We start from the raw sequence: 8676 nt of genomic DNA, 5'->3' as shown, positions 1-8676 counted from the left end.
CTCGAACTTTCCACTACATCCTATAATTCAAGATCTTCTGGCTTTGTACTTTACACATCATAATTAGTCAGTAAACTAAAAGGAAAACGTTCCTTCGATCTTATGCGATCCGTGAGTAAGCTCTTTACTGCATCAGTGTGTAAATATCTCTACATAATGCCCCGCCACGGTGGTCTAGTGGCTAACATACTCGGCTGCTGATCCGCTGGTCGCGGGATCAAATCCTGGCTGCGGCGGCTGCATTTCCGATGGAGGCGGAAATGCTGTAGGCCCGTGGCGCCCTCCACTAAGGCGTCTCTCATAGTGGCGGTTTCGGGACGTTAAACCCCACATATCAATCAATAACTAGTAAATCAATATGCAAATAATAAACATTGTGCATATTACGCACATACAATCACACCCCAACTCTCATGTCACGTCTTTATATGATGATGATCGAGGATATGTACAGATCGATTCACGGTTTACCGGATTTACCCTTGGAGCAAGCTGCTTCATCATCATTCACTTCGTGAATATGCGGAATTTTTTTTTAGATGTGGAGCATCTAATACTCGAGGCTTGTAGTGCGGCGCCGTCCGCAAGCTTTCTCCTCCTTCTTCCACCATCTGTGCATCCCTTCCTCCTCTACACACCGCGCGCGCTTCACTCCTCCACCATCTATGCACCATTCCTCCTCTACACACCGCGTGCGCTTCTCCTCTTCACGAACATTCGCTAGCTGTATAATGTAGCGCGCATGCGCCGTCACGCTTCGAGAACATCGGCAGCTGACGCGCGCGCATGCGCCGTCGCGCTTCGAGAACATCGGCAGCTGACGCGCGCGCATGCGCCGTTGCGCTTCTCCCCCTTCTCGAACATTCGACAGCTGACAGTGCATGCGCCGTCGCGCTGTATATATACTGAAGGTCGGTGCTCGCTCGCTCAGTTGCCGCTCGTCGGTTGGTTTGCACGGCGCGTCGACGTCCGAGGTCGCAATGATCGACGTCCCTTCGACCAGCGCCGGCCAAAGTGTTGGCGGAACCGCAACCAAGTCGTCGTCCGAAGACAAGGCAGCGCGGAAAAGAGCTCGCGACGCCGAACGTAAACGTCGGCGTCGAGCGGAACATGCTCAACTTAGAGAACGTGAAGCCGCTGAGAGACGTCAGCGTCGAGCAGCAGCACCGGATTCTCGGCTAGCATATAAATAAACACCGCCCTTTCGCATACGTGTCGTACGTGTTCACTCATTTAACACCCCTCCTACAACCACGTTAACCAATTTAGCCAGCGACCCAAGTAAGTCGCAATTTAACAACCCATTTCACAACCACGTTAACCAGTTTAGCCATCGACCCAAGTAAGTCGCACTTTAACACACCGTTAACCAATTATATGCTCCGCATCCTCCTCAGTGTTCCCCCAAGGGAAGCTGCGGACAATTTTTTTCTTCTTTGGCATGCTTTTGCCGTAAACGAGGAATACCGACTATTCCAGTTTGGAAACAGCGACGCCGAGCCTAGAATGTACTGAACGCCGTGGCGTTGAAGAAGACGCGTCGGGGACGTTCCAGGCGCCGTTGCACAGTGGCTAAATATTTTTTATTTTATTTGGCAACCATGGTTGTTGTTTGATGAAACTGAAGAAGAAAATGTAAGAGCATCATTCAGTTGGTGAACATGTGGGAAGTCTTTTTCATTTAAAAAAAAAAAAGAAGACTATACAGAGCCAAAAAGAGTGCGAACTGTTGCTCTCCTACCCCCCATCATTTTTTTTTTCCAAAGAGGTCGTAACAAGAAGGAAGCACATAGACTTACGCTATAGTGCCTAGAGTATATACTTAAGCAGCACTGTATAGCTACGTGTTGACCGATTTCTTTCTTTTTAGCAGAGCCACACCTCTGTAATCACACATTCTGTAGACATACATTCGTATTTTTTGAAATTCTCATCACTTATCCTTCCAATCTCACCCAACTTCAAACGGGATTCTTCGTATATACATGCTGAAATGCAGTATTACTTGTGGTATTATGCAATCGAAACACAACTACCGTCCAGCATGGCAGGTTGGCAAAGATGTCTGATGTGCTCCTTTTGCAGGTAGTATAACCATATTCACAAGTCATGTGCATCACCTGCGGCTCAGAGGTTTCATATTGTGAGCCAATGTCAGATCAGCCGAACTTAAAATGCATTAGATATCTGCACCGCATGCTCTGAAAACAAACATCTGTAAAAGGATGTGCACATGAACAGTCTCGGTGGATATTAAAAAAATAGGTTTTGCATGGGAGTGGCAAACCATATCTCGCAGGTAAGTGATCGGGATGTACCAGTGTTGCACATGGCATTGGCTACCTGGTGCTCGAGTTCTGAAGTGCTGGTGTTCTGAAATATTGCAAGAATTAAGTGGACCACTGTCATCCAGCATTTGGGACATTTACGAAAGAATTCAATCTGCTCACCAGTGAGCCAACCATGACAGTTTGTTAATGTTCATTTTCCAAAGGCCTTGTCAGCTGTTTTTACAGTGCCACCAACTAAAACTTGAATTGTGAAACGTCCATTTCAGGACAACATATTCCTTTCCTTGAAATCAATAATTTCAAAGCTTAATCAGTCTCAGTCCTGGTTAATCACCATGCCCACTCATTTAACCTTTCAGATTTATCCTAGCTCCCATTTGGTATGCAACGTTTCTATCAAAATTAATTTGTGGCTATGTAACATAGCAGCAAATATTTTAATAAAAATGACAAGATCTAATAAATATTATGCTTTGTCAAATTCTCAGATTTTGGCAAAAATTACTGTTGTAATAGAAGACAAAGCCATAGATCTAAGCGACAATCCAATAATAAATTCCATTAGAACTATCACAGGAAGTTTGCCTTTCATCTCTGATGCAGAGCATTGCAAGCTGAAGCTTACATGTCTCTGCCATCCTGTCAGATGTTAAGAGTACCATCCAATGCATCTGTCCAGCGCCTGCTTAACTTAAGTTTGGAGAGAAAAGCTGTCCAATGACAGATCTGAAAGACAGCTGTTGCATTAATTCAACAAGTTGGATTTATCAGCAAAAAATTTAGCACTGGTCATCAAGTTTGTTTTCAAAATGAAATTAGCTTTTGTCAGCAACTGCGAATTAGTTACACAATTTTTGAGCAAATAAGGCTGCCTTGAACACCTTCACATGAACACTCACAATTTTTACTGCAATTATGCAGGTTAAGGGAAAATAATGTACATTATGTGTTAACAATTTTCTCTGTAACTGAGCCATTGAAGCATTTCTTTATGACCGCCATAATTACTGTGAGTTCAGAGCAAAGTGACATTTTCTTTGTGAGAAGCACGATTATTAAATCTCATTTTCTGTTTAAAGTCACTCAGAGAAAAATGGATTTACCATGTGCCGCACAGTAATACTGCCACCACATGTAACTACTATATAGGCAACTTCATTGACCATTATAACATCACTGGTGTCCAGCACAATGGTGCAAAGTATTCTTAAATGAGTACTTTATGTAAAACCTTTGTTTCAGCTAGAATTAAAATATAAATATGAGCTTTACAACCGTGTTGCTGTGGGTTCCTGCAGCAAAGGTGCACCGATTCGTCTTTCTGACCATGCAATAACAGTACAAGCAACAGGGAATTAATGTATTTTTTTTGTTACTATAACGAGCAATGCATTATGGAGAGAAAATGCATTGCAGAATATATTTACAACGTTTGTAAAAACCTATGCACTCAGAGGCAGGCATACATGGTAGAGCCTAGCCTGTGCGAGTGATTAATAAATATCGTCTGCTTCCATATAGTCACACATATGCGTGGTGAAAGTGCACCAGACAAAAACAAAAAGGCTTGACACGCATGTCATGCATCTCATGTCATGCTGCTTCTGTTATGTCATGCATGTGATGCTTCTTCTCTGTCTTCGTCTTATATTGTCACGGGGTCGTGACGTGGCCGAAGACAGGAGACTTTATGTTGGGATTTAACTGTTTATTTGGGCGAACCTGTGCCCGGTAAACAGAAAGTTTGATTACAATAGCAGTCTCGCACAGATAGCAGTGAACGGAGCGTCGGCCGTTGATCAACTACTCACAAGCGGCGAAGCGCGTCGGCATTTATACTCTTGCCGTCGAATGTTCCAGCGTTATCGCTGGCGGTGACGTAGATTCCAGAATAATCTGTACAGTTTGCAGAGTAGGCGTGATCTTATCGAAATGATCTACTACAGTCCGGAAGCTTCTCGAAAACTGCAGGCGCGGTTTGCGCTGAGAATTGTGTAGTGTTTTGGGACGATAACAAAACTTGGGAAATGGAACATGGCAATATGCTTTCACCCTGTGTTATGATAAACCAAGAAGCCTAAACAGCTACTAACTTAGTAAGCTACAGTCTGTATTGTGAGCATCTCTGGTGGTCTGCGGCATTATTTAGTTGCTTTTTGTCGATATTTCATTCAATAATACATGAAGCAGAGCTGCCGAAGTGAAAGTAGACACCCCCAAAACATGAATTTACCACATTTTAAAGTTGTTCATAAAATACAGAAATGTTCTGAATGGCTGAAAGTGGACATCACGAGAGCAACGATTGGCATACTGCGAATATTGAACACCAGTGCTGAAATGTTGCAGGTCATTCAAGGCCAAAAATATTTGTCAAAACAAATTCACTATCAGAGTATCAAGGCACACTAACCAATCTTTGAAAACTGTGCCAGATTTCAAATGTGCTATGCTATAGCGGAACAGAGTCGACACCCAACAATAAACACACATAACACACATCGAGAGGGTACACTAACAAGCGCTAACTTTCAAACGAGATTTATTGTGAAACAAAACAAGATATACAAAAGTAGTTATAGCGGTGACTAATGAAAAGCACGAAAACTGTGTTAAGGCAAGAAACATTGGAGTGCACAAGCATGTGTTAAAACGTAACAAGTGTACGCGATAGAGTTTATGTTTTTAGAATTAGTAGGTTTGCATGCTATATATGTGTGTTTTAGCATAATTTGAATTATGATCTTGCTTGTTTCAACACATGCCCAATTTCCCTTTAGCATTAGTTACTGTTAAACACTGCCTGTATGTATCTTGCCTCGTTTCAATAAACCTTGGTTGAAAGTTGGCACTTGTCAGTATCCCCTCTTGCCTTTTCTTGTGTTTCTGCTCTATTACGCTATAGACCACTACTTTTTAAGTTTGCCCATATTTGTGCTAAACATGAAGTTGCCCTTGGTCCGAGTACATATATATATGGCATTTTTTTTTCCCGCAAGCCATTGTTGGATGGAATATGTTACCAGCTGATTTAGTTGGCCGTAAGATTGCGGATTCTTTCTATGAAGCACTGTGCCCCCCGCAGTAATGCCTAAGATGGCGCTGCGGGTAATCTTGAAAATAAATAAATAAATATAGTATATAAATCATTAGTCTACAAACCACACCCCACGAATTGCTAACAGTAGTTAGACTAATTTACTTAAGTGCGATTAATCTCACCACACTGTATCTTAGTAGCCCAATTTGGGCAAGAACAAAATTTTTATTGGCACACCCTCTAATGGGCTTAGTTGAGAATCCCTTTTTGGTGGCAATGTTGTTGGCCACAGATGTCCATCACAACCATTGTAGACAATGAGAAGAAAAAAGTTCGGCAGATCCCAGAGCTCGTGGGAACCGATTTCATGTGAAGCAGTAACAAGTAGTTGTTTATGGTGCATTTTTCACTTGAGCCAAGCGCTTCATGAGTGTAGTAGGGTGCACGCCATAGGCCTACCAAGCACTTTGACTACACAGGTGTTGAAAGGGCAACTTATAGTCTGACACAAAGTCAGAACTCGCATAAGAGCACATACATCATTATCACAACGAAGTGCACTTCATGGTGCGATGATTTGAATATCCCACGTAACTTTCGTTACCGTATTCCTCCGTAGTCAAGTGACACTTCAGTATAGCTTGCTGAATCATGGTAATACAAATGCAGAGGTTATTAAGACTGCTATAAAAGCAAAGCCAGCTTCGAAACCACAACTGGCCTTAGTCCGATATGGTGCCTGAACCATAGGTGTACAAATGTAATGTCTAGGCTTGTGCGAATAGTGAATTTTAGGCTCGAGGTGACTAGTGGCTTTGGTCAAATAATTTTGAATCAAATTTGAATGGTATTTATATATCACATATAAAAAAAATGAGCATGTTTGTCATCGACTGACTATTTGTACAATATTCTTTAAAAACTGAAACAAGACCTGTGCAAATGCCATTTTTTGCATCAAAGAAAGTGGAAAAAAAAAAAAACTAAAACATTAGAAGGATTTGACTTTCAGTAGAATGCAAGTGATAGCCTATAAAATGAGTTTTTAAAATTTACTATACTTGGAGCATGTAAGTCGGCATAACAACTTGTTAAACAAAAGGAATTGATGAGATGGTAACATCATTAAACTTTGAAGTGAAGCTTCGCGGTAGTGCAGATTTGCCCTGTGTACATGCTTTCAGGGCTTAGCGCCGCTTCACTGCAGTGAAACCACTTTTACAAAAAGGTTACATGAAAAGTATTATACTCAAATAGATCTTTCCACGGTTTAGCACTTCTTTCTTGCAATGAAACCACCTTTACAGGATGTTACATGTGGATTAATATGCATTTATTCGTTCGTTTTGAATAATTCTAAATTATCAATAATTTTGATTCAATTCCAAGCGAATTTGAATACTGCATTATACGTTCAAATATTCCCAGAAGCCTGGTAATGTCTACTATTTTGTTATGAAATTACACAGCCAGCACTGCAACCACAATCCACGTTGCACCGATATTACATCGCATAGGGCCTTCTTCCAAAGCAGTTTGAAGACGTGGTGTGGCTCTGTGACACTTGACTGCCACATAGGATACTTGCGTTTGATTCCTGCTAAGATCCTGATTTTTAGGCCTTCTGTTCATTGATTAAACACTGCTGATTTCAGGTGTGCTTAATGCTCCTGCATTTAAGTTACCAATGTATGTTCTCCCAGCTCATTGGTAGATATAAACTATCAATCACATGCAGCACATATCTGGTTACCACGGCCCGTGGTATATTATGTGCCACACTTGTTTGGAGGAAGGAATTTGACCACGTATGCAACAGGATTGTCACGTTGTTTAGGTCATGACCAGGCGGACATACCCGTCAAACCCTCTTACCCTTCCATGCCAGTTTTGGTCAACACAATGTTAAGGAGAAAATCATGAGAGCACCCAAATGAACGTGACTAGATAGGCTCAAGGTGCCTTAGTTAAGTAAAAAATGCTGCGCATTAAAAAGCAAATTAAAATCACAAGTTCTCGCTGGCATCAAACTCAAGTTCCATGAATGTTTTTCCACGGGGTAACGAGACTGCCTGCAATGTGCGCTGGATGGAGACCCTAGAGAGTCATCTATGATGTGCGTGCAATAGAGTTATAGTGCTTGTGTGTGATGTACTAGAAGAGGAGGATGCTGGTACGCAACACAAAGTTTCAGAAGTGAAAAAAAGTTTCAAGAGACTGAGTTTAGTGTTAAACAGGTCAACAGGCTTGGGTGTTGGAGCTCTACTATGCAGTTAAGATGTCCATTAATGTCACCTTCTTGCAGTGTCCTACACCATCACGACCAGTCTCCTTGACAGACTTTGCAAGCAAGAGCGAACTCTAAACCCATAATGCATTGCTTGTCGTCTCGGCCAAGTTTGTGGACTTCCCAGAAGCTATGTTGGCCCAAACCGTCTGACCAATCTAAACAATAAGCGGCACTTAACGAGTTAGCTCTTGCATCTCTGTTTGTTAGATTTGCCGTGGTGTGCGCACTTCTGCATTTGTATAAAGGGGCGTTCAAAACCTGCTAACAGCATCAGTTTGGTGGGACTTTTACGTTGTCACAAAGTACAAAGAACCACCTTCCGGTCATAGTATCCTATCATGCAGGCTATCACACACGCAACTAGTCGAGTAGCACGGCACGGTACCAGATGCCAGGCCATAACGATTGCGTACTCCAACTAGTGCATGCACATTCGTGTCAAAGGAAGTTCAAGTAGTGCTGTATTACGCCACGCATCAAGAGCAATGAGATCTGCCATGTTGACAGTTGGGCACGCCCGAGGTCTACTACTATGGGTAGACAGTGTGGTAGAGAAAATCGTGCTAAAGGACTGCCCGAAAGATTAAAAGATGGGCTTTGAGGAGGCCACTTCTAAGCTAATGCTTTTCATGGGCTGCACATTAGCAGAGACTTGGGACTGTACTCAGATACGATTGCTAAAAGCAACAGTGCGCCCTGTACGACTATGATCAGCGTTCAATGAATGAATCTTCTTCCCTTCGACATCATTGCACTAGCCAATGGCAGTTTCAAATGTCTCGCAACACAAGAGTGCACTGCCGAAAATGTACTTGTAGGCTAGTTGGTTGGTCGTATTTGCGATAAAATGGATTTCCTCTAGTCAATTGATGTACACATGCACATATACTATTCAAGCTAATCAGTCAACAAAGATAAGTACGGCACTTGTGTAGTCCTTTTTGCATTTAGCGTTTGCGTCTCCAACTGGTGTGCACGACCATTTTATTTTAAATCAGTGCATTGCACAAGCACAGACGGACACAAGTGGTGTTTTCAGAAGTACCACCTTTTAA

Source organism: Rhipicephalus microplus, chromosome 2 (genome assembly GCF_043290135.1).
Source record: "Rhipicephalus microplus isolate Deutch F79 chromosome 2, USDA_Rmic, whole genome shotgun sequence".
Lineage (NCBI taxonomy): Eukaryota > Metazoa > Arthropoda > Arachnida > Ixodida > Ixodidae > Rhipicephalus > Rhipicephalus microplus.
Note: the sequence above shows the minus strand (reverse complement) of the source record.